The following is a 27371-nucleotide window of genomic DNA, read 5'->3' as shown; positions in this document are numbered from 1 at the left end:
ACCTTGTTCATATGCATTTATAAAAGAGTTGCAAATTTACTGTAAACAAAATATTCATACCTGTAGTTTGTATTGATGCATGTAGATGTAGTTGAATCTGGAAGGAGAAATCTTGAAGAGTTTTACAGTAGTTCTAGCTGTAGGTGCTTTGCAATAGCAGGGCACCTGTACTCAGCGTGAGGAACAGTTCAACTAAAGTGCTGAGTTGTGATGACAGAGTTAGATGTAGAGTTCTTGGATGTGATTGGTGGATGTTTGTGTGACTGCTTATGTGTCTCCAATGAGAGAATGGTGCAGACAGTGATGTGGAAAGGGAAAAAGGGCTGCCCCTGTATTGCATGGTCCGCAGACACTGCGGCTGTTCGCGGACAGGGCGTGCCAGATCTGGGGTTTCTCAGCATATCTAGTGTGGAAAGGGGACTGTGGGGATTAGCCAATCAGGTGTTGAAGTTGTTCTTTGCAGGAAGTGAGGGTGTGTGTGTAGTGAAGATGGCAGAGGTGAAGAACATGAGGGTGTTGGTAGTTGGAGATCTGTTTGTAAATGTGTTATAGAGGTATGCTGTGTCTAAACATATGGATGCCAGTTTTGGTTTTCAAGGTGTGGAGGTTTTGTGGTCAACTGTGCCTGGTTCCAATATGCAGGCAGTGTTTCAAGTTTGTAAGAAATTATCCATGTGGAACAGTCCAGATGTAGTGGTACTGCATTGGAGTGCTGTCCATTTGGGATACATCAGTGTTTCTAGTCTGTTGACTTCTCTTGGAAATTTGGTTAAGGCAGTGGTGGTTATTCTTCCAAATGCCAAGGTGATTTTTTCTGAAATGTTGCCCAGGGTAGTATGAAACAATTGTAATGTTTTCTGTCCTCAGCAAAATGGTGCAAGGTGTTTGGTTAACAGAGGGATGTCTGCTTTCTTGTTTAGAGCTGGGATGTTGTCTTGTAACAATGACAATATTAATTTTGTTAATGGTGACTATTTCAAAGCAGATGGGCATTCTTTATCTATATTGGGAAATGCTATTTTATTTCAAAATATAAGGAATGCTTTACAGAGGATAATGTGAAGACATCAGTAAGAAAACAAGTGAGAAAAAAAAAGGAAAGGTGATTTTTAGAAGCACCTCCAAAAAAGCAAAAAAGGCTTTTTTCAGAGCCACCATCAAAGAGGAAGTGGAGTACACTATTTAAATCTTCATTCCCCACTCTCAGATTTCACGATCTGTCCGCGGACACCGTGATCGGTCCGTGGACACTGCGGCTGTCCACAGATTGCGTGTGTTACATACAGGGATTTTGAGGCTGAGAGGCATGCAAATGAGACTGTGCAGGACAAGGGATTGGTCAATAAGGTTTACTGGGTGTGATGAGAAAGGAGAGACTTTCACAGAAAGTCTGTTTCCTAAGAGGAGAGCAGATAGCTATGGCTGTGTATTTCAGAAGGAAGAGTGTCTGGATTTTGGGCGACTCGTGTATACATTCATTGGAGGTGCATACAAAGCACTGTGGAGTGGCTGCACATCTTGGATTCCCTCATGTGCATGTGCATTGGTATGGAGTGCATGGAATGAAGTGGCTGGATTTGGTTCCTTATTGTGCTACTTTGATGACACACCATCATCCAGACATTATTATTATTCATTGTAGAGGGAACAGTTTAGGACATGTGTCTGGAATCACCTTGCAGTTTGCAATGAAAGAAGAACTTGGGAAAGTCATGGACATGTTTCCAAACTCTAGAGTAATTGTTTCTCATATTGCGCAGAGACAAATGTGGCTGCATTCTTCTTCATTGCTCCACAAATGGAGAAAGCAGTGCACATTGGAGGTGCGAGTTATGGTTGCTTAGCTTACCATAACGGGCGAATTTCAGGGGTTTTTTGGTTTCACTTGTAACCATAATGTCCCTTTAACAAAGTTTTTTCATTGAATTTGATAGCTTTTTAGTAGCACAACTTAACCATAGCGTCCCTTTAACAAAGTTTTTTCACTGAATATGCATATACACATTTACATAATGTTATGTATTTTAATTGTTATGTAGGGGGAAGTATAGAGTTTGGGGCTAAGCGTAATGGGAATGCTGAGTAGGGTTGAGTGTTAAGTAGGGTTAGGACAATATATATAGTCTGCCATTATGTAAATAAGCGAGTAGAACGGAGGTACTCTGGCATGAGGTAGTGGGATAGGGTGGCAGTCCGCCCGAGGATGCCTAGCAAGATGGGACCACCCATAGAGGCCCTCCTCTGGTCTGACACTCCATGTGGGTGGTACACAGCCTCACCCTAACAATCCCTGATACCCTTCCAAGGCACGGTCAGCTGACGTAGCGGGTTACCATTCAGTTGGAGCTCATGCCAGAAGACTCATAGGAACAAGGTATTAGTGTTTTTATTAAATAAAGAGAAGCCCCCATTGGGATCCCTATAGAATTCACTCTGGTGTCTGTGTCCCTTAGTGATCAAAGAACTCAGGGTTTGGCCCATCTGCTGTTAACAGCGATTTTATTTTAGTAGGTGCAGCACCCCTCCCTATCAAGGGGCGGGGGGGTGTAGGTGGTGGTATCCATGGGACTGTCTCTGCTCCGTGGAAGGGAAGTGCATGCACTTGCACGGACCAGGGCTGGGAAACAGGAGGTGCAAGTAGAATACAACACAGATAGTAACAAAACACTGAGAGAAACATTCTTTGGGCTGGAAAAACTTTCAAAAACAAAGACTTCTAATATTTGGGAGATTGCCATGCTTAAACAACACATGGTTCATGGCTGCATCCTACATGATTTACAAATATGTATCTTTACTTACTTTGTAGGAGACGAGGATCAGGGAAAGATGAACAGATTGGAAGACAACCTCCACAATGACCACATAGAAGATGAAATGTTTACATTCCAAAATGACAGAATATCAAAATACCAAGGCTTAAGATGCAGTGCACTGGGAATTTCACGTATTAGGTCAGATCCGGTGAGCCTGAAGAGAGTGCACCTAACACCAGCTCTGAAACAGTGAAACCTCCACCCCGACATTTCCTGGTGGGAATTAGAAAACACCACAAGGGAAACCGACTGATCCCCCAGGACAGTGATTGAAATGGACGGGAGCGGTTGAGAGCAGTGCTCCTCTACTTTCGAATTATGTTTTAACAATTCTATACTTTAAAATGAAACTATTCTGGAATGGCTGCATTTTAAAATAATAGTGTAGGAAGATGTTGAAGCTTGCACTTCACTGCACTGCATGAGGGGTCATGTAGGCAGAGGTACGACCTTCACTTAAACAGGAGAGACTTATATTTTTTGCTTTCACCTTGCTGTGTATTGGATTCCGGAAACTGCCGTATCACATTCAACCTCACAACATGGTTAGCTATCATAGAATTGCTGGGTTGCTGTTATTTTTTTCAGTGGCCTGCATGGGACACGCCCATTCTCAAGCCCCATCATAGCCCTTCTCCAGCTGTAATCAGAATTTGTATTTTGCATTTAAGCAACTTAGGGCCTGATCACGACTTTGGCGGTAACGCTGGCGGTATTACCCCTGGCGGTATTAGCCCTACCGCCGAACTCCCCGGCGCTAAGAGCGCCGGATCACGAGTTTGGCTGTAAAGTAATTCCTCATTCCCCATTGAGCCCATTCGGGAATGTCCCATTCCCCATTGGGCTCAAGGGGGAAAATGTGCGCTCTTACCGCCAGCGGATTTCCCACCGGCGGTAATAGCGCATATTTTCAGTGGATTTCCCCCCAGCCAAGAGCTGGGGCGAAATCCGCCAAAGTCCTGATTTGGCGGAACCTTAAATCCGGCGGTAATAGCGCGACCGCGGGATTTAAGGGTTACCACCAAAGTCGTGATGAGGCCCTTAATGTGAAAATACTGCAGGCACGTATGTGCAGATAATGTGTAGGTGGGAGGGGTGGTTTTAATCTTTCGCATGACCCTTACAAGGTTCAAATAGGGGTTGATTAGGAAGGGGAGGGTGCGTAAAGCTGCATGCTGTGGGGGACAATGAATAACAGTAATGGGAATGGGGGTTGTTTCAAATGCATTTTGTTCTGCTGTTATCTTTCACTCTTTAAAGGCCTCACCTCCATATTTTGATGTTACATTTTCCTCCACCACAATATTCCTACCTCCTCTGGACAACTCCCTCCTTTCTCCAACTACTACTCCCTACACCACACTAGTACTGTTCCCTCCTCCCGCATCCCACCTCCCTACTCCTTCCAACTACTACTCCCTCCTACACACTATTACCACTCCCTCATCTCATCCATACTATTAATCCTACCCACTGCTCAAACACCCTCCTTTCATTCAGTACTATGCACTTCGCAGGCACTACCTACGCAAACTCCTCTACCTCACTATCACGCAGACTGCAGTACCACTTCCTATCACTGTGCAGGCACACCACAGAAAGTCAATGGTGGATTCAGAAGCTGATTATCCCAATTCTGGTCAGGGGGCTTGTCTCTGGCACCCCAAGGGTAAGTCCAATGTTCTTTGAGGTACTTGCTCCTTGTGGTAGTCTCTGGTGGTCTAGGGGTTCCTAGATTTGTTGCCGCTCAGGTTCCCTGTGCACTCTATTCTGTTGGCCCATAGCAGTGTGTTGGTTGTCTCTCTATGCCTAGCCCGTTGAGCTGTGTCTAGCAGTGGATGCTGGAGGGTTATCTGAACCTGGCGGGTGTGTGCTTTGGTGACTATGCTGCTGGGAGCGTGAAGGTCTGCAGGGTTACTCGCTCCTTGACTTGGTGACTCCTGGCTTATAATGACTTCACTGGCTCTAGGACGATAAGAAAGAGTCTTGTGAGTACTTTGTAGAAGAGGCATGGAGTGAGATAATGGTGTACTGCAACAATGCATACTGGCACCAGGAGAGGGAACAGGCATTGGGCCCTCTCCTTGATAGACAAGGTACAGAATGTTGTCAATACTCCTGTGCATAAACATGACAACAAATAGCCTCAACTTTGCAATTATTCTTGCAATAAGGTTAACCAGGGGTTAGATATTCAGCATAATGGAGATTACATTGAAAACATGACATGTATACCAAAATGGCCCAATGGTGTATGTGAAAACAGGGATTCTTTGATTAATAAATGCAAGCACTTGCTAAGGCAAGTGAGAGGCTGCCTGCCGGTTAGCTAAAGAGATGTGGTTGAACTACGTCTAACAAATGCTGCTGTCACACAAGGACTTTCTTTGGATCTATTAACCTTCCCTCTTTAAGGGCTATGAATCCAATTTCGTAAACTCTTCTATGCAAATTCATTCTATTCCCTTTCTTCTTTTAGCCCAGGAAAAGCTATTCAAAAAAGCAAAGGATGGGATTAATATCAGTCTGGTGAAGACTCAAATAGTGTGGATTGTTAAGTGCTGTTTTTCTTACTGTCATGATTTACATAATATCTTGCATGCCAGAGCCTAACCTCTACCAAATAGTGGTCTAAATGTCCACTTTGTGTTGTACAGGCAAGCACGGGTCTCATATCATGTGACTCGATTCAAAAAAACACACCATTACTCTGCAGAACGAGCTCTTGCCGGTTTCGCAGACTTCCAGCTTTCACTCGGACACAAACAACATAGATCAAGGTAAGCGTTAGAACAGCTTCAATCAATTCAGGGGTCTAAATTATACAAGCCTCAACCGCACTGTCAGCATGGCACAGTGATCACAATGACTGATAAGCTTGCTCGTAAAATCTGACATTAACGGCAATGATTACAACAGGTCATAGAAACACGTGCGTTTTAAATAAACATGTAAAAGTCAAGCTGCAGGTTGCAAGGCGGTGAACATTGTGCCGAAATGCTTGCACATTGCCTATTTTTGTAATTCTATTTTTGTAATTCATGACAGCAGTACATTTAAAATCACTACAGAAAATAGAACAATCAACCACAGCCATGTCATGCATCTTTTGGCCACATACTTTAGATTTTCACAAGCCATCATGCAAAAGGCGCTTTGACTGCCGCTTGAGAAAATTAAAAGCCGATTATATTAAATCACAGGCTTTTAGAAATTGATACTAACCCGTGGCTCACAGTCCACGTTTAAATAACCACAGTAACAATAAAGCCAAAAAAGAATGACAACTATCTTTACATGCTGTAATATATCCATTCAACAGCGAGTTTCTTTTCTTCTTTGATTTAGGCAGCACTATAACCACCAGAATATCTGTTCATGTCCTGCCAATGAATGGTACCGAGTGAAATCCAGAAATACAAAGATCAACCTCGAAAACAAAGCAACAGAAGTTGCTAATCTGTAAGTCAATTTAGTTTACTCAATAAATAGCCTGTAGTAGCAGGCACATAACACTAAGAAATGGTCGTTTCTAATTAATTATAGGAACCAAGACCAGAGATGGCAATACCTGGCCACATCCGAGAGTCTGACCAAGCTCAATAGTCCTAACTTCAGTCTATGGACCATAGGTGGGTTTAGTGTGCGTGTCTAGAATAGTGTAACCTAGCCATCGCCTTGATCCAATCCAGTTGGGAATTGCAACTCTTCCTTTTCTATTTCTTTTTCATACATTAATACATGTATATTTATCCTTTTAGATGTGCTAGTGTGCCCAATGGGGAACAAGAATAATCTACCACAAAGTAACCATTTGTCCTGAAGATGGCCCAATATTCATCTTAGTGATCACTGTTGACAGAGGTGGTACACTACAAAGGGCCGGAACATATGTCGACTGCTAAAGGGAAAATCTAATGGTTTTTTCCCCTGTCACTAATGCATATCTTGATTTACTGTTATGCACAAAGCTGTTTAAGTTGTAGTATTCCCCTGTTAGAATAGATGAATGATGACTAAATGTTTTGATTGAAAATGTATTAAGTTTGCTACGTTTGGTTAAGTTTGTAATGTTTTTTAGGTATTCTTATGATTATTAAAAAGATAGAATTTTTTGTACTTAGTTGCATTTCTTTGTCATTTTTCCCAAAAAGGCGATAACCTTACTAACAAAATGTACAGGTTAACCTTTATCTTCACCTGTGACCCATACAGGACTTAAAGAGAGGGGTAGTCGATCTGTTTTTTCATAAACCTTTCCACTTTGTGTTGTGCCAGATTTTACGGTAGACAGTAGTGCTGTGTCCGGAGCAACGATCTGGAGAACGTTGGTTATCTGTACTTCAGTGCAAGAGAATCTGCTACCCATGAGTGCCTGAGAAGCTTCCTATTGGAAAGCAATATTGTGATGGGTCTACATTCTAGGTGAATCTATATATCAGTGCTTATTACCCTTGTATGTATGATCAACATTAGATGCTATTAATATCTTCCCTAGAATTTTATCACTAACTCAACAAGGGTTTGCTTTTGCAATTTAGTGTTTTTTATGCTCATAAATAGAAACACATTAATAATGTTCGCACTCTCTTGTTCATCATCCATGTATATACATTGTCATGTAGAGATAATATATGAATGATAAATACGGAGGTCAAACAATAAACATTTCCAAACATTAGCAACAAACTAGTTGAGTAGATACCCAGGATCATGCTCTTCAATTCATTTCTTAAATGTTAAAACTACCAACAACCAATCCACAAGCTCTATGTAGCCATTACGGCCAAATAACTCTTAAAGTCATCATACTCATAACGGTGATGATGTGGATTGGGAAGCCAGGAGGCATGCAAGGTTACACACACAAACCTCTGGATATCAATTTAGGTGGAAAACCTCTGTCAAAAGAAATCAGAGGCAGTAAACTCAGAATAAACTAAAAACAATCTGCAGACATGGAAAAGAAACATATATATATATTGAACAATGTCAAAAAATCTCTTATTTTAGCACCCACAATATTGAAACAGTTAATAATTGAAAAATCGGTAAAAGTGTCAATTTCCAGAAAAGTCAACATCTTGTGTTTCAGCAGTCCTTCAGGCTCTTGATATTGTCAGGATTCAGAGTGTCACATTCTTATGTGAATTTTCAGAAGAGCATACCAGCTGTCTGAAACAGCTTGTTTATGAAGGCGAAGTCCAACCCCTGTTTTCTTGTTATCCAAACCAATTCTAATAGATCATTATGTCATTCATTTAATCAGTAACAGTACAACTGGCCATCCTATTTGTTTAGATTTGGAATTAAGCCAACCCTGTAACTATTGGTCACTTATGTATGATGGATTTTGAAAAGGAAGTGATTTCATGGGACTGGAGGATGAACTCTTCATATTTGGAGGACAAAAGCTCATTACAAAAATATAACAAAATGTATTCTTAAGCCCATGAATATTCAGCAATATGTTCAACCAACCAGTCCTTGCATTGCACACAATCAAAACATATATATTTCTTCATTTAAATCTGATGACGTCACACAAGACTTTACGAGTAAGACCTGGTGTAGCACGTCAGGAACATGCATGCCGAACTTGTAGACAATTAGACACTGTTGAAAGCTTACAGCCAATTAGATAGAATGCCAAGTTCTGTCACATTTACGTGTCCAATATGTTTCTAAATGTTTACATAATCCATTATTTTACGAAATGGAATCATTCTGATTACGTTTGATGATGTGGAAGCAGGTCTCGTTCCTTTTTAACTTCATGGAGATATTGTGCTAGAGTATTTAAGTGTGAAATTTTATAACAGAATGAATTGTGATCGTTGATGTGTTTTTAAATATTGTATTGTATTTAATGGGAGTCACATTTAATCATTATTTAACGTATAAGGTTCAATCCAAACCAATACACTGTAAATAAATAATAATGTTCCGTACATTACAAACTTGTGCTTGAACCTAGAACGTGTCAAAGCCAATAATTATGAATGGACATTTGTGAAATGCCTCTTTCATCAAATTGAATAAAAATGTTCCTTTTGTGAATTACATCCATGCCAAAGCCAATAACAAACGATCCTGGTGCGGCTGCAGGCCTATGTGGCTTGGCTTGGAGTTTGGAGCTGTGCAAATCATAGATTTGTACTGCAATTTATTCCATTGACATTAGCCACCTCCCTGAAGCAAGACATGATTTCGGCCGTAAATGAACAACCGTTGTACTTGAATGTCTTGTCCTGGAAAGTGGGAGATGCACATTGCAATCTTAGTGATGCAGACTGGCAATGCTTTATAGCTCATAGTCACTTAACCTTATTTGAGGAGACATTGGAATTTGAACATACCATTCAAACCAGGTTACACCAGTTCTGTATCTATACTATAAATTAGGGGCGAGGAGGAACTAGTGGTGGTCTCCTTACGTAAGTGAACATAGATCTTGAGGCTAGAACCAAGGTCATCCCTACGGGCAATCATGATATTCAGCTTCATACTCCCACAGGGTGCTCCTATACTTCTCATTAACGCTTACTTTCCTCCTCACCTGAGCACATGTTCTGCAATCACAATGCAGTGTTTGGAAAAGTCGATTCATGTTGTGGGTGATCAATATAGTCCAGGAAGCAGATGCAGTCAATTAATTCTAGGTGACTTTCATATCCAGTTTAAATGGTATTTTGGATGACGAAGTTGAATCTTGGGATATCCCTGAACTATGTACTGGGAATGCTTTGCAATTATAGACCCTCTTTGCAGGGTCAGATTTGAAGGTGTGTGATGGTGGTATTTGTAGAAATGTCCCTGCTAATCCAACTTTGGGACTGGTAACATTTATTTATACAAATGTAATGAGGCACAAACCCTGGGGTGTCACGGCTTTGGTACAGTAAGAACAGAAGTAAGAGGAACATATGATACCATTTATTTATGTATTTATTTGTTTATTGTTTGCTTGTTAGGTGCTTATACAATAAGAATATACTGTTTCAAAGCGCCCACAGGGCAGCAAGGGAGGGAGGGTACATTACAGCACAATATTAAGAGCACAATCGTGTTTTTACAAGCTTTTTGAACACTGTGTATGAGTGTTAATTTCTGATAGCTGCAGGGTGAGAGTTCCAGGGTGAAGTTGTGGTAACATCAAAGCAGATGCCTCCTGCTCTTTTGTTCTTATAGCGAGGGGTGAACAGTGAGATGCTGAAACTGAGTCTTAATGAGCGCACCAGATGTTTCTGAGAGATGCTGTTGTTGAGGTAAGAGGGATCCTCTTTGTAGATGCCTTTTGGGCAAATGTTAAAGTTTTAAAGTCAATCCGAGCTTTCATTGGTAGCCAGTGGGCCTCACGTCTCATTGCAGAGATGTAGTCAGATCATTGAAGCTCAATAATGGCACACAGGGCTTACTCTACAGTAGTAGAAGTTTAGCCAGATTAGATGCTGACGTGCCTATGAGGAAAATGTTACAATAATCTAGTTTGGAGGGGATAAGTGCTTGTGCAAGCGTGAGGCAGGCAGTGGCAGAAGCTTAGGCTTTGATATGCCTAGTCATAGTTAGCTCTGCTTCCAGGTGGACACCCAGTGTTTTGACCTGTTTCAGGATTGGGATGAAGGTGCCATTAATGCAGAAGTTGGCGAAAGCAGTGTCAAGATTTTTCAGCTGGGAGGGGTATCTCACAATGAGCAGCTCGATTTTATCGTCATTTCGGCAGAGGTTGTGGGTGGCCATCCAGTTTTGTATGGTGCTGTAGACTACGCTGATTGTGGCAGTGTCCAGATAGTAGTTGCCTGTGATAGGGATGTGTATTTGAGTGTCATCTGTAAAATTGGTGTAGATGGTTCCCAGTGAGTCTAGGAGGTGAAACTTGATATGATATGGCATTTATAACACGCCTGTAGACAAGTGGTTCTAGGTGTGACAAGACAAGGTTTAGTTTAGTTTAGTTTAGTTTATTATTTGTAGGGCGCGCCTAGCCCTGGAGCATCAGGGCGCACAAGACAAGAATATGCTCAACTTTGTTACAGGTACATCTACATAATCATAGTACATTCTGCAATAAATAAAATATATACAGGTACATGTGAATGGTCATAATGCAGTATACAATAAGCAAGAATGAGCAGGGCTGGAGCTAGGTCCAGACAAGAGGTGATAAGGGTACAGGAATATTTAACAATGTGGAGGTGATATACAGTGGAATAAGTACAGTAATATACAATGGTGTAAAATACAGAACGTGGTATCAGAGCTGGGGCATGCAGGTGGATCGCTAGTAGGGACAGTCAGGTCAAGCAGGTCGGATTAGTTAGATGTCATTAGCTCTCAGCCACTTGGTCAAATTCTGCCTGAATTTCGCAAAGGGCTGGGGTTCTCTTATGTCATGTGGTAGGGAGTTCCAAAGCTGTGCTGCTTTGACTGCGAAGCTATGTCCTCCAATAGTGGCACGTTTAAAACGAGGGACATAGAGGCAATTCGCATTGACCTTTCTTGTTGGTCTAGGTGAGGTTCTTAAGTATAGCCTGTCCATGAGGTAGGGTGGTGCCATGTTATTGAGACACTTGTGAGTAAGGGAGGCAATTTTGAGTTGGATTTTGTCCTGAGTGGATAGCCATTTATATTCTCTTCTTATAGAGGAGATATGCTCTTTCCTGTTGATCTTAAGCGCGGCTCTCAGGGCATTATTCTGTAGGACCTGGATTTTTTGGATAGTCTGTTTGTTAGCCCCAATGTAGAGACCATTACAGTAGTCCAGTTTGGACAGTATAAGGGCTCTGGCAAGCGTGATGCAGCTGTCTGTAGAGAGGAATTGCTTGCTGGCTCTAATGAGTTTGCAAGTATATGCTGTAGAAGAGGCTAGGGAGTTGACTTGTTTGCCAAAGTTTAAGGTGGCGTCAAGGTAAAAGCCTAGGGTCTTGACTTCCTTTGCTACTTTGATATTGTTCCCATCGATAATGAAGCTGGCATAGTCAGTGTTAAGTTTAGTTATGTATGTCGGGGTGCCTAGGATTATGAGCTCAGTTTTGTCGTCGTTCAGGCATAAGCCGTGTGTGGCCATCCATGCCTGAACGATGCTGTAGATTTTATTCACTAAGGCCAGATCCACGACGTAATCTCCTGAAAGCGGAAGGAGGATCTGGGTATCGTCTGCAAAGTTGGTGTAGGCGATACCCAGATGATCCATTTCGTCAAAGAGCGGCTTTGTGAATATGTTATAGAGGGTTGGTGATACACAAGATCCCTGGGGTACACCGCACGTTATAGGGATCGGGTCAGCTGAGGCTGATGGAGAGAAGACTCTCATGGTGCGGTTATTCAGGAAGGATTTGATCCATAATATGGCCTCTTTAGAGAAGTGAGCAGCAGAGTCTAGGTGGCTGCATAAGACTGTATGGTCGACTAAATCGAACGCTGCTGAGAGGTCTAGCAAGAGGAGTAAGGCTGCTTGGCCATTGTCCCTACATTGATCTATTTGGGCCTTGAGATCGATAAGGGCAGTCTCTGTTCCATGCTGGGGACGGAATCCAGATTGGCGGGTTCCGAGCAGGTGGTTGGATTCAAGGAAATTTTGTATTTGCATGTATGCCACTTTGTCTAAAATTTTTAGAAGAAAGGGCACAGTCGTGATAGGCCTAAAATTGGTGGGAATGGCAGGGTCGAGGGTTTGCTTCTTTAGGAGTGGCAGGACCCACGACTCTTTAAGATTTTTCGGTACAATGCCGGTAGTGAAGGATGAGTTGATGAGTTTAGTTATGAATGGCGATAGTTCTCTCGCAGCATCCTTAATTAATTGGGCAGGGCATTGGTCACCTTTGCAGTTGGATGGTTTAAGTTCCAGGATCACTTTTTCTACTTCAGTGGTAGATACCTTGGAGAAGCAGAAACGTGTTATTTGTTTAGATTTAAGTAGGGGTGCTGGGGTTAGAGCGTCCTGAGGTGTGAGAGATGCTTTTTTGAAGGCGATTTTAGTTTGTAGGTTGACTACTTTGTTGGTAAGGGCAAACTGAATGTCTGAGCACCATTTTTTGTCCTTGGTGCAGTTTTCTTGGGGAATGATGGGTGTTTCCAGCTCTTTCAAGATACTGAACAGTTCTCTGACACTTGATTTAGATTGGGATATTCTGGTATTGTATGTTTCCTGTTTGGCTAGTAGGATATCTTTTTTGTATTGGGATGATATCTTTGCAAGGTTTAGTTTGTTTTCTACTGTAGGAGTAAGTCTCCATTTGGATTCTAGTTTTCTTTTGGTTAACCTGAGATTTTTTAGGTGGGGGGGTGAACCATGAGTTGAGATGTTTTTTCGGTTTACTAGTCCGTAATTTGAGCGGTGCTATGTGATCAAGGGCTGAGTTCATAGTTTCATTGAATTGATCAACTAGCATATCAGGCTCCGTGTTAGCTGGGAGCGAGTTTAGTTGGGGTAGTATGATTGGCAACAATTTTTCCGTGGTTATTAGATTTTTGTTCCTCGTGGGTATAGGAGGGGCAGGAGTGGACTTGGCTGTGGCTAAGTTAGTATCTACTGTAAATAGAAGTAGAAAATGGTCCGTCCAGATCTGGGGAACAGTGTCTGTAATGGTTACTCCACAGTTGTGATCAGCTATCCAGTCAAGGATGCGACCTTTATTATGGGTGGGACAGGTGACTCTTTGGGCAAAGCCCAGCTCTTTTAGGATCAGAGCAGTAGCTGTGGACTGGGTGTCTTTAATATCATTGTAGCCTAGGTTGAAGTCTCCTAGCACTATAGTTTGGGAGGTGTTTTTCAAATTGTTGGACAGGGTGGTGGAGAGGTCCTCAACAAAGGTTCCAATAGGACCAGGAGGTCTGTAGAGCAGGACAATGTTTAATGTTTGGGAGCTGGCGGTGGCTATTTTGACCGAGAGGCATTCACAAGATTTCGTGATGGCGGATGTGGAGACTCTTATGTCGAGACTGATCTTGGCAATAATGGCTAGACCCCCGCCTCGGGAGGTGTGTCTGTCAGCTCGTATGATGGTATAATTGTCGGGAACTGCTAAGGAGAGGGCGGGACCCGCTGCATCGTGAAGCCGTGATTCTGATATGGCTAGGAAGTCTAGGTGGTGTCCGAGAATAATATCTGAGATTTCTGTAGCATGAGCGACTAGGGACCTAGCATTTATGAGTGCACCTTTGAGGTGATGTTTAGTGAGCATGGTGCTTGCTATAATGGTAGGTTTGGAGCATTTTTGTGTGGGTCTTTTAGGGATATGAGCTTTCCTAGTGTGTTCTGCAGTGGTTTTCGGCTGTATGTTCATTTTTAGGAAGTTGATTTGTTCAATTTGCTTTGCTGGTAGTTCGTACAATTTTGGTAGGTGAGCACGAAGTTTGAGGTTTCTGTCTGTGGTACTACAGGCCCTGTATGTGGTAGTATCATCTTGATATTGGTTTACTGTAGGTCCAATGGTTTGTTGAGAAATAGGCATGGTCAGGTAGGAGAGTGATAATACCACTAATATGATGAGGGAGGCAGCGTAGAGAGGTAACTTAGCTGTCCTATCTAGTGTAGTGATACTTAGTATGTTTGGTTTTGGAGAGTACATGCTAGCTGACTAAGTCAGGTGCACAGATAGCAGCACAGTTAGATATAGCTTTCGCTATTAACCTGAAGATAGGGAGTTGCGGCATGCGAATCGAGGCACAGCTAGATTCAGCTTTAAACTAAAGGTATGCAGTTGTAGCATGCAACTAAAAACATAGCTAGGTTCTAAGTTCCATTTTAGCGACTAGAAACATATCACTAAATGCAATTTTAACCTACAATTGAAATGGTCTGTAAGCGACCTTAAGGCACAACACAATTGAAATGGTCTGTAAGCGACCTTAAGGCACAACACAATTGAATGGTCTGTAAGCGACCTTAAGGCACAACACAATTGAATGGTCTGTAAGCGACCTTAAGGCACAACACAATTGAATGGTCTGTAAGCGACCTTAAGGCACAACACAATTGAATGGTCTGTAAGCGACCTTAAGGCACAACACAATTAGGGTTGCTGCGGCAGGGTCAATTCAGAAATAACCCCAGAGAGGGCTGACCTAGTGCGGCTTGGAGAGTATGCATAGCAGGCCAGCAGCATCGTAGCAGGATCCTATAAATGGCTGCAGATGGCTCAGGTCTATAGACTATAATCTCGGGCAGCACACAAGACATTGATCATGGGGGACCATAGCAAGATGAGGTAACAATAGGTGCAGCCACCTAGGTTCAAGAGTTAGCGAGTGTCATAGTGTAAGGCTAGTGGTAAAGGCAGTACAGAAGTTCAATGGAGAGCATGTAGATCAGGTTGGGTAGAGAGGTAGGTGCGGCCAAGCATGCAGAGCACAAAAATGATGGTAAAGTGTTTACAGTAGAGAGTGATGCAACATTGCAAATCTAAACCTACGGGCAGCGTTGTCGACAGAATGGCTGCGAAGGGGGGGAGGACAGAGGTATGTGTGGAGTTGCGCTTGATGCTGTGCATGGATTAGGAGCAAGGGGAGCAACATATGCAGTACGAAGTATCTTTGGGCACAGATACATCATGCAATAAGGCATGAGTGCACGAGAATGACATTAAGAAGCTTGTGGTAACAAAGCCTTTTAAAGAATCAAAGCAGTTCAATTTATCCACGGGCTGCGTAAGTGAAGTGGCGTTTACCGTTGTGGTTGGTCTGGAATCCGGCAAGGGGTCCGGGCGAATGGCGAGGAAGGCTGAGGACAGGTGAAGACAGGTATTGGCCTTATTATCCTGGGCCTTGCTGGGAGTGGGCCGGCTTCGCCTACCGGCTGGCGATAGGCTGCTTAAGGTGGCTCAATGGCCAATCGGATGCGAGGACAGTCGGCTGTGCTCAGTTAGGCACTGGGGTTCGTTGAGACATGGCGGGCGGCCATCCTGGAAGTGTAAAAACCTCGTGGTGGCTGATGGTGGCAGGGGCAAACACAGCAGCTGTTGGCATCAATTTTAAAACATGCAGGCTGTGTAGATATTCTTGCAGGTCGGCGGATCAGTGGTGCAATTAGCAGCGAGAAAAAACGAATCTCGCACGGAATAATGATGCTTACCCGAATTCGAGGGCAATTCAGGATGGATCCAGGAAAGGGAGACCACTGCTCCTGCAGGGTCCGGGGGAGCTCCTGCTCCTCTGGTGAAGGAGGGGGTCTGCTTTGTTTCCCCCTCCTTGCTGCACAAGGAGGGGGAAACAAAGGGAGGACAAAAAACAATGATCTCACTAGGCCTTGTGCTGTAAAGGGTGAAGAGTAGAGGCAGGAAGATTTAGAAAGAGGCTGTTGCAATAGTCCAGCCTAGAGGGGACCAGAGCATTGGAGACCTCTGAGGAGGTGCAGCTGATAGTTTGACTTCTTAGAGACGTCAGAGATGTGAGGCGAGGAGGAGAAGGAGGAGTCGAAGATGACGCCAATGTTCTTAACCTCACAGGAAGGAGCAGTAAGAGGAAAAGGAGAAAACAGGTTTCCCAATGAAGATGATATCAGTCTGACTGGCATTAGAGCAGAGATCATTGGTGACACACCATTCCTGAATTGCGGCCAGACAGTCTGGTATGAGATAAGAAGCAGAGGTGGCTGAGGGGAGCCTGAAAGGGAGCTGAGTGTCATCTGCAGTACATTGAACATTGTAACAGAAAGTAGCGATGCAGTGGGCAAGAGGTGCCAGGTAGTGGTTGAAGGGCCAGGGAGAGAGGTTAAACCCCTGGGGAACACCACAAGTAGAGAGAGAGATAGAAGAGAGGAAAGACCTCAGTTGGACCTGTGAGGGTCAGTCAGTGAGAAAGGAGGTCAACTAGACCAGGGCCTGATCAGTAATAACAAGGTTCTCGTGAGGGCGATTAAGCAGGATGCCATGGTTTTCCCCCCACATATATGTCCTAATTGACCTTCTAAATTAGGTCACTTCTCCCAAGATCAATTCTCTCGAGGTCAAGAATGCAGAGCTTCACTATATGAGTGGGGCATGTGTCACTTCTGAAGGTTTTAGTGATAGAATGGTAGCTAGAACCTGACTTGATTGAACTAGAATAGGGGGATAGAGAAAGAGCGGATCACACTGGGATGGTTGAGTATGTTCATTTTGGAGGCTCTAGCTGAAAGCACAGCTTTTCTTGCACTAATTTTATCACAAAGTGCATCAATTTTATGTGATATGGCACTTTGTATGGTGGTACACCAGGCCTTGTGCATATGAGTTGTAGAGTTAATGGGAATGGGGGCCTCGAGTTCTCTCAGGATGGAAAATAGCTCTTCTGTATTGGAGCCTGCATTGGAAATTCGAGCATTGTAGGAATTAGCTTTGAGGGTAACTACTACTGTTTTGCTGTCTTGTTCGGGGAAGGGTGCTTTCTGCATATGTGTTCGAGGGCTCTTTTTTCCTGCATAGGATGATGAGATCCTCGGTAAACCAGACTTTATTGGGATTGTAAAGCTTGGGTATTTTAGCAGTGATAGGGGCATGCAGGTCCATGGTGTGGAGGAGACAGGCATGGTAATGGTTGCATATGCTGTGATTGATCTTGTTAGTGGACAAGGAGTAGGAGTTGAGCAACACCATGAGTGTTGGCATCAGTACCTCATGTGTCAGTTTATGGGTATTATGGACACATACTGGGTTCACTGCGGGAAAATGAGCAATGTGAGGGGTGGTGAGGGAGAGGTTAAAATGAATTGGGAGGTGGTCAAACAAAGGTATAGCACTAATGGTCGGATGGTAGCATTAGCCATGAGGATCCAGTCTAGGATTCGTCCTTTGATGTAGGTAGGTGAGTCTATCAATTGGGTGAAGTTCATGTCTTCAAAAGCTAGTCCTAGGGCAGATGCTTTAGGGTCCAATGCATTATTGAATCCAAGATTGAGGTCACCCAGGATAATTAATGTAGTCGTTGGTTTCATGAGTGGCGTGATCAAGAGAGGGATGGCAAGGCCCGGACGACTGGGGCCATTAGGTTGGCGGCAGAGCAAAAGCAGTTATATGTGGTTTGAGAATTAGTGGAAAACTTAAATAGCAACATTTCAAACCCAGGGGTAGTAGGAATGGGTGACGATGTTATCTGTAGTGAGGATTTAGCTATGAGGGCTAGACCTCCTTCTCTAGCATTAAGGCAGACAGCCCTGAAGATAGTATAGTTAGGGGCTATGGCTAGAGAGAGAGGTGGGCCTGAGGCGTTGTGTAGCCACGATTCCATGGTAGCTAGGATGTCAAGATGGTGTTCCAGTAAGAGAACATGAGAATCAATTGCATGTGCTCCTGGAGAGCATACATTAATTAGTGCACATTTTAGAGCATCAGGTTGCTTAGGTGGAGGCTGAGGGCCGCAGTGGGAGGGTGACTGTTGACCATCACCAGTGGGCGCTAGGGAGGGAGAGCTGTATTCTGAGATCAGTATGGCTGTATGGGATAGGCCTGGTGTGGGCTTGTGTGAGGGGATGTGGGCTAGGATAGGATGGCTTATCATAAGTAGAGCACAGCAGTTTGTGCGGTCCAGACTCACTCGGAGGGCCATATAGGAAGCGAGGCGCTAGCACAGAAGTCACAGTGGGTGCAGATAGGCTTGTTGGCGTGAGGCAGGTTGTAGCCTGGTGAATAGATGGGAAGTGTAGACAGACAATTCAAAGGGCTCACAGATAGTGGTGAGTAGGATTGTGTGCAATGAGCAACCGAACAAGGCAATATGGCTGGTAGGAGGCACGTCGTTGGGTGGCAGAACAACAGGAAATGTTGGAACGGAAATACCGTGAATAGATCAATTGCAGCCATTACAAGAGAAAGAGTTCCTCTTACATTGGCAAGATGATTTAAGGCCAGGCCGTTTGTCCATCGAGCTGAAAGGGAGAGCGCTTGTGCTGTAGCATCACCATCCATATAGATTACATCCTAATATATATGTCACATTGGGCAAAAGTGAGAACATTTTGTGTCTGTCCACCTGGGGAAAGTGATCATGACCCATTGGTATTAACTTTGAATGTAGATGTGTAGATATGTCTATGCTTGTGGGTTATATTCTCTGGAAGTTAGTTCACATACACAGAATAGTTCTAATTTGTGCAACCTAAAATTGGATCAGAGTGATTTTGAACTTTTATCCCCTATAATTTGTAATGCAATTTTTTCATTGTTACGTAAGCATTTGGTTGAAGAGTGCTCGGCAATATGGACCGCCTGGTGTTCTATGACACTCTGGTAGAATCGATATGGCCTTTTATTTTTCGGCCTTTTATTTTTCAGAAATATCAACCAAGAGTTATTTGGTCGGGGTACTATGGGGTGTGTAGAAAAGATAAGCGTGATCTCTTCTTGGCGCTAAATCGCAATAAGGTAGAAAAAAATCTGTTGTAGTAATACAACTTAGGTTAGATTCAAAGGCATTCCTACAATGAAAGAAAACGGATGCTATGGCTATGAGGTGGGATCAGCTAGAGAAGGCAGCAAGAGAACCCAAAGAGGGGGACATTTAGAAAATGACTGTGCTGGTTTTGACTCATCATTGACACATACAATGCTCATTCCTGAATGTGTTTGGTTTAAGCATTGTGAGGCCTTATATAATGATCGCAGTAGTAGTGTGCCCTCCATGGTGCCCTTGATTGATAATAAAGCAGGTGATGTGGAAGAGCAGCAGATTTACTTTTCCAACTGAGGGGGGTATGCACATCCCCACCAAAAATAGTGGGGAAGTCCTGGGTCCTATCAATTGAATTATTCATATCTGAGCCATCAATATGAATTTCTGGTCTAACAACATTGTTTACTTCCATCAGGGTAGCTAACAATCCCTCCAGAATGTGACAAATTGCAACAATTGTACCCATTTTTTTAAAAGGCGACCATATTAATGCAGCACATTATCGTCTGCTCTCTGTGCTCGAGGGCTTGGACGAGGACTGCAGCAAGATTCTGGATGGACCAGCTAAAGGGCTGTTGAAAAAAATGGATTGAGTCATGTGGTGACAGGTTTCCGTAAAGGGGTGGCAACAACTGAGCAGGCTTCCAGAATGATTATTCAGAAATAAGTTGCTCAGAAAATTACACCCACATATTTACGGGTATATATGTATACGGATACGTGTGCATTGAAAGGCGGCATTTGATAATGTTAATTGCAACCTCCTGTGAGAAACACTTGCAACTCAGGATGCATAACCCCAGGTGCTTATCGCGATTACATCTCTTCACTAACATAACACAATATTTAGGTGGGGTCAAGGGGTAAAAAGACGATGGGCCTCATTACAAATTCGGCGATGGGGAATAAAATGGGTGGTCATTCTGTTAACACCATTTATTTTGGTGGTAACTGAATTACTGTCATTTTCCCCCACCACTGAATTATATGTGTGACCTTAAGGTGGAGGATTTCAAATCCTTCACCTTAAGGTAAAAAGAAATTGGTGGAATTAACGCAGAGGAATTACTGCTCACAGTAATTCCACTGAAAACCCTATGTAGTCATATGGACTCCAAAAATGGGATTAACACTGCTCTACCACCACTTATTGTCCCGTGATAAAGCCACAGGACACAGTGGCTGCAAGGATTAAGTTCAAAATCCTCTGCATTATCCACAAGCCATTACCCTGGGTCCGCATTACCTTCTACTCTCTCTTCCTAAATATCTTCCTTCTCGGGCTCTTCGCGCATCTGCCTCCAACTCTCTCAGCGTTAGCCGTTTCTCCAAGCAAGGAGTTGGTGGTCGATCTCTCTCTTCGGCAGGATCCTCCATCTGGAACAGCCTTCCTGCCTCCCTGAAATTTGAGGAGAACCATCTCCGGTTCTGGAAACACCTCAAAACCTTCCTCTTTGCTTCTGCTTTCTCTGCCTCTCTCCCCTGCTGAAATTCCCTGCTGATTATGCACTGGTTACCTGGCCACCCCTTCTGATCTTGGGGCCAGGTCCCACCTGTTGCACACCTGCCCTGCCTCCCTGGCAACCCCCTGCACTTAGGGACTGGTTCTGTATCCCTACAGCCCTCCTCCCAGCACTTATGTCTGCTCTTATCTTGCACTTGCCACCATCAGGCTGTCTTATTTAGCGTATTTATACTTCTACTCCATGTACTGCACTTTCCCCTTTCCCTTCCCCTGGCACTCTTCCCTTTTCCCTTCGCTCGCACTTGCGCGATCTGAATGATACCTGGCCTAGTAGGATCGTTGTCTGTCTTCCACTGTTTTCCCCCTCCCCTTGCCTCGTCGCGCCTTGAAACACTTGTGTATAGGCGCGTTATAAATGCCATATCATATCATATCATATCAAGTAGCGGTAACTGTAATCTATTTTGGCGGTAATTCAGTGGCTTTACTGCCTAATTACGACCAAACTTGTAATGAGGCCGTATCACCTTTAGAGTAACCAAAGGAGTGCACTAGGAGTATTTACTGTGACGCTTATTGTTTTCTTTATTTACAAATGATATCACCACCAGTTTGTTAGCTTCAATAGTTCATGCACCAATTGTTAATGCTAAGTATAGAGAAATTAAGCACGTACGTCGGCCTCCTCCAGGTGCGGGATACCGAGCAAGCGGACGCAGCCCATTGTAGACCCAACACACTCTTCTGAAGGTTCTAATACAGTCCATGATTGGGTGTTGCTGATCTCTCTGTTTTTCCCTTGAGGTTGGTTATACTGTGTGGGATTCTTAATTCAATTGCTATTAGGTGGAGTGCAGTATTGTTTACGGGCTTGTCGATTCTATTGGCTTTGATGCAGATCTGTATTTTTTCAAGGTGTCCAGAGCAGGCCAAACCATCATGGAATTCCTCTGAGCAGTAGTGGTGCCATGCATGGTGCACCATGATGGAAGCCTGGCTGGATCTCCCCGCTGCTCCTGACTACATGCGGTCAAACGTCACTCTATCAGGTAAGTGTTCGTGCACATCTTTCTGCTGCTTCGGGCACATTCGCAGCTCCGCGCCATTCAGCCTATGCAGGATTCACCAATTTCCACGCAGGAACATCTTCGTGTGAATTTATTTTGCGGAGCATTCAAGTGCTTCTGCTTGTTCTAGAGTTAAGTTGACGTTTGGGTGTCCTCATTTGAAAGGTTTTCTGCGTAGCGTGCCCCACTGCTATTGCCGGTAGGCGGTTTGGAGAGGTGCTAATGCTTTCAGTGAATGGCTCCCTCTTGGGGCAATGGCCCGCTGGGCAGAGCCAGGGAAATGATGTGCACCTTGGGGAGTAATGGGCCTGCAGGATCGGATCTCGTCCTCCCTCGGATAGCCACATCAAGTAATAGTCGGCCCAAGCCCTTCCCTACCAGCCTGCTGCACCCAAGGTTATCATGGGGAATTCGGGAGTTCAACGCACGTGCCAATCTTTTTATTTCAGCATATTTTCGGCACATAAAACATACAAGGAAATGAATGATGAAGGATACAGACTAAAAAGAACAGGGCCATCGTTTTGTAAAACATGCTACCAAATGTCCATGTTAAATTTTCTTAAAGCTGGTCTTATTTCTCTGGATTTCACATTGCTGTGCTGTGCCTCGTTCATTCATAACCGTTTTTTGTTTCTGACAAATCACCTGGGTCTTTAAAGCAATATACCAAGTGGAATTTACTTTTTGTTTTTCGCAGCACCCAAATCTCATATTTTCGGTATCCATCAATGCTAATTAATGGTTAATCCAGAATTTTGTTGAAGCAAACCGAATCCACCCACTGTAGCTGATCTATTATTATTGATATCATCAGTGCACAGTGCTATATGCCCTTATTAAAGGATTCGGAATCCCTGCACAAGCTTTGTAAAAGCATCCTCTTGGTTTCCAGTGAGGTTTATTTATTTATTTTTTAAACAGGTTCAGCTGGTCGCAAGTAGAGAGCCAGGAAACTTTCCATTGGCCATTACACCTTGAAGTGGTATGTATTGCTGTTGATTGAGACTTTGTTCAATGGGCAAGTCCAGCCCAATGTCTCAAGAGCAACATTGGGGCTCATCACGAGTTGGGTGGCGTGGGTGAAATGGGGGGTATTACCATATACCACCACATTACTGCACTGCCCAACTATGAGCTGGGCAGAAAGATGGTCTATTCAGCTCCAGCTATGAGCTAGATGTAAATCTGCCAACTTTCCTCCCAATTCCGCCAAAATGCCACATGGAATCCAATGAACTTCAAATAAATGGGGACTAACACTGCCACCACCAATTGTACCAGACTAGGTGGCGGTAACGGTATTACAGTTTGGTGGTATCTCAGTGGATTTACCGCTGAGATACCACCAAGCTCACAATCAGCCCCAATATGCATTCTCAGCACCCTTCAGTGGGTGCGTCAGCCAATTAGGTTGCTCTCAACCCAGCTGAATCTCCCAATAGAACTTGGGTTTGGAGCAAGCCACAAGCTGAACGCAGCCACCAGCCATCTTACCTCCCTGTGTCCGCTTTCCTCGTCTCTCTGTCTCCCAGTACTTACCCCCCCTGGCCCAGACCACACTTACATCTCACTGTTGTGGCACTGCCGTGCCTTGCCTGACCACATGTCCCGCCCTCCATTTCCATGATGGCCGTGTTAGGTGAGGGTGTCTTTGTCACGTTAAGGACCTATAACATATAGGCTTCAGCCTTTAACTGGAGCCCTAGGCCATTACCAGTCTGTGAAGCCCCCAGAATAGGTGATTATTGTCTGAATCAATGAATAATCAATATATGCCTCTACTTAACGATGCCATTAAAATGAGAAGGATGCACATTTTAGTGGCTTGGAGAGCTAAACACGCCAATACTTAATCGAATAAACAATAAGCTGCTAATGATTAAAACAAATCCTGAGTGTGTAATTATGCAATACTAATAGTTAATTCCAGGAATGTAATATCATTGCACGCTTTCTGGGTCATAGAACAATACAATAGGAAATGGGAGCAGCAGAAGAGGCCTTCCATCAGGGGTGTTGCTAGGTCTGGAAAAGATCCGGGGCTACACTAATGTCGGGAATGTCAGGACGCGGGGCTAGCTAGCCTTTTGGCTGAAGACCCCGAGATTCTATCCGGGGCTACAACCAAAAGACCCGGCGCTATAGCATCCTAAGCCCCGCCCTAGCAACGCCTCTGCCTGCCATCATCTTCGTGTGTATGGTGCTTTGCCTGATGCAGAAGTTTTGAGGCTCGAACCAGGGAACTCTTCTGCTGCACCTTGAGAATGGTTTCCAAAAGTTCAGTGAAAACCCACTTCTTACTAAAATCAACTAGCTCTTCTCTCGATTCAATTCCCGCACCCTTCTGTTCCCCGTTCACTCCTTTAATGGTTACCCCCTTATTTATCTTTGAATCTGTGATGCAGCTGTAGTTTTGGGTGCACGCCCCCCGAACAGCTCTTCCAGATCGACTCTGTCCCCTGCCCTTAGCCTGTCTCCATCAAAGAAGCACGATATCTTGTCCTTTATAATTTAAAAAAAAATCCTCCTGAGACATTCTTTTCTGATTTGCTCTGCCTCCTACCCACTAATACCGTGTTCCCTCATCATGCCCCACAGCCCCAGCAACCCCCTTAACCTCGAGCCTCTGCGCCTTACCAGCTACCACCAGCCACAGAGGGACTGATGATGCCTGCACGCACTTGTGTTCCCCCACTGGACATCCAGCGCCCTCCACTTAGAACTGCCTCCATAATAAGAGGTTTCATGAAACTCAATCCATCAAAAAAGATGTTTCTTTTTGTTTTTTATTGAACATGCACCTATGTTTTTTATTTTTAGAGAATTCGTAGATCTGCATAAAAAAAGCAAGCTCTCCTCTCCCAAACAACTTCCAACAATGGGCTCTATCAGAAGTTGGCCAGCATCCCGGTGGTAAATCTGCCGGCATACTGCTCAACGCAATTACCGTCACCGCAACTTGGTCCAGCAGTATTAGCATCGATCACAAGTTGTGCTGGCGGTGTAAGTCCCCATTTATTTGGAGACCATAGGACTCAATGGGGCATTGTTGGTACAAGTACCACAGCGGTAATTTCTCAGTGGTAATTGCGCCGAAAATAGTCAGAAAGTCGGCGCATTCACCAACAGCTCAGAGCTGGAGGTGAATCCTCTGAGTTTCCCCCAAATTCTGGATTGGGCGGAGTGGTAATGCGCCAGTAATAGTGTTACCGCCACATTTTTTACCGCTCCACCCAACCCCTGATGTGGCCCAAAATGTCTTCATACACATAAAAGGCAGGTTGAGTCAAAGAAAACCAAGCATTTACATGAATCAACCAAAGAAAAAGGGCTTGTTCAAGTTATCCGTTTATATACTCTTTTTAATTAATTTATATGATCAGCAACTAGTGACATTTTGTTTTGTGAAAATGCCCACCCCTGAAGTTGCATTGGCAGACTTCAATAGTCAACAAACCTTGTTCCTGTGGTTGAAACCTTTTTGAGGAGCAGGAAATGTCTGTGTCCTTTCGAACAGAAAGCAGGTCTACCAGTGTGACCTACCTAACAGTAGTTGTTGACCAGTTAAACATGATTACCAGTCAGATGGGGAGAAACATGCCCAATTCTGCTGTTAGGTAAACTCTGGATCTTTCAGGAAACTACTCCAAGAGGAGGACAGGGCAGTGGTTGAAGCACCCTCATATCCAACAGCATGGCAGGTGCAACAACACAGTTTTATGATCAGGACAGGGCATAAAGAGTAGCTGTAGAGGCCCACACCAATGTGTGTGCTGAATGATGTGCCAGCACCGTTCAGCATCAGGTGTGCTGAAACTCCTATGGGCTCTGAATCTGATCCAGAGCTTGTAAGAACTATCCAGAGGCATTACCTCTGGAACCGCCACCACCTCATTGGTAACTAGATGTAACTGGAAAAGAATAGTTAGAGAGATTATGGTACATGTATTTACATATTGTAGCTGGTTAGTTCTGATACAGTCTATGCACTATGTACTAGAAGGACCAGCTTGAGCAGGAAGAAAGACTGAGAACACCTCAGCGGAGCTTGAATAGTCTTTCCTCCTGACTGCCGGCAATCATGTGATCAATACGCCATGCCGAACCCTACACAAAAACAGCAGCGGACAAGGCATATATAATTCAGCAGCGTCAGGGCTGACTAAAGCACACAATAATGGACCTAGGAGAATAAGTCTATTTACTCCACTGTGACTCGGGGTCAGACGCATGACTAAGGCACACAACAGCATCTACCCACCAATAGGTGGGTTCACTGGAGAGTGAATCAAAGTACTTGCAGCTCCATAGGTGCCCATTTTCTAGAGCACTTGGTGCAATACTTCAGTAATGCAGGCTCCACCTCAACAACACTGAGGATCCTTTGAGCCATCAGTTTAGATCATCAAGACCTGAATGCAGGATGGATTCACTTCAAGCTAAGTCCATTTGACAGTCAAATGTGTTGGACGTTACACATAGTGGGACAGATGCAAATGGGTCCATATGCGGTTCTGAAGAAGGCGGTGACCTAGTACAAGCGAAACATAGAGCAAGCAGCGTGGCAGACAGACACATTGGTTTTCATATACTGCCACCAACGACGTAGACTCTGACTTATCAGGAATTGTAGATTGGAAATTACAGGCCCGGTAGGATTCTAGTTGAATCCTACAAAGACATTCCTTTAATAAAAGGCATTTTTTGGTATATAAACACTTTACTTTGCACCTATCACTTTTAGAACATGTCTGCACCTTAGTTAGGCATTTGGCTCACGTTGTCAGTTTGTTATATGTGTAGATTGCTCTTGTGGAAATATATGAATTCTCTGAATGATGAATTATGTGAACATAATTGTTTTAGTGTGTGTTACATTGAAAAGAAAGAAACATGCTTAAATAACATTACATACGTTACAAAGAAATAGAGAATCTTTACTTACTATTGAAAATGTGCATTTAATGCTAGTAAATAATCAAAATTGTGGAAATCGATGTAAGTGTTCCAGGAACAACCTTTGTCTTATGTTTGGTTCTGATACAGTGACATGTGTGAGGGTTTGTACAGAGGCTAGAAACATTATTCTACAGCAAGAGCTGGTGACTCATAAAGATACTTTACTTTCTTTTCTTTCAACAGCAAGCACACACTTCAGAATAAAATAACAATCCCAGCAACCCTACAAACGTTTAGTAGTTTCTGGAAATGTTTTGTAATTTTAACATTACATGACCTCATAGCCAGTCCAGAAGACATGGGTTTCATTAGGAGCACGGCAGTTTTGCAAAAACAGTGGTCACTCAGAGGTAATTCTGTTACCACTTCACTACCACCACATTACAGCACCAGTGTCCTACAAGTTTGCTGGTAAAATCTGTAGGTAAATCCTCCACCTTACTACCACAATCAGCAAAAGCGTCAGAATTAGAACCGACGGAATTAGGTGGTAAAATGGATCAACACCACTTTACCACCACCTGTAATCCTGCCGTTAATCTGCGGGACCAAGTGTCTGTAATGGTAATCGCATTTGCTGTTAATTTGCAAGATTTACTGGTGAATTACCACCAAACTCGTAATGAGGCCCTCCCCTCATGACCTCACTTCCTGCTATAGTGGCTGCCTTTTACTTTTATGCTTTTTCAACAAATA

General features: G+C 43.7%; 1 long non-coding RNA gene across 1 annotated transcript in view; it reads left to right on the top strand.

Annotated features, from left to right (window-relative positions):
* Positions 1-27371, top strand: part of LOC138510421 (uncharacterized) — a 232916-nt gene that overhangs the window by 159176 nt on the left and 46369 nt on the right. The window contains exon 2 of the long non-coding RNA XR_011280382.1: positions 21562-21695. This is a non-coding gene — a long non-coding RNA (uncharacterized lncRNA). The remainder of the gene's footprint in view (positions 1-21561; positions 21696-27371) is intronic.

The sequence above is a fragment of the Ambystoma mexicanum genome, chromosome 6p, assembly GCF_040938575.1.
Source record: "Ambystoma mexicanum isolate Mex_15411 chromosome 6p, UKY_AmexF1_1, whole genome shotgun sequence".
In the NCBI taxonomy this organism is placed as follows: domain Eukaryota; kingdom Metazoa; phylum Chordata; class Amphibia; order Caudata; family Ambystomatidae; genus Ambystoma; species Ambystoma mexicanum.
Note: the sequence above shows the minus strand (reverse complement) of the source record. Positions and strands in the feature narration are given on the sequence as shown.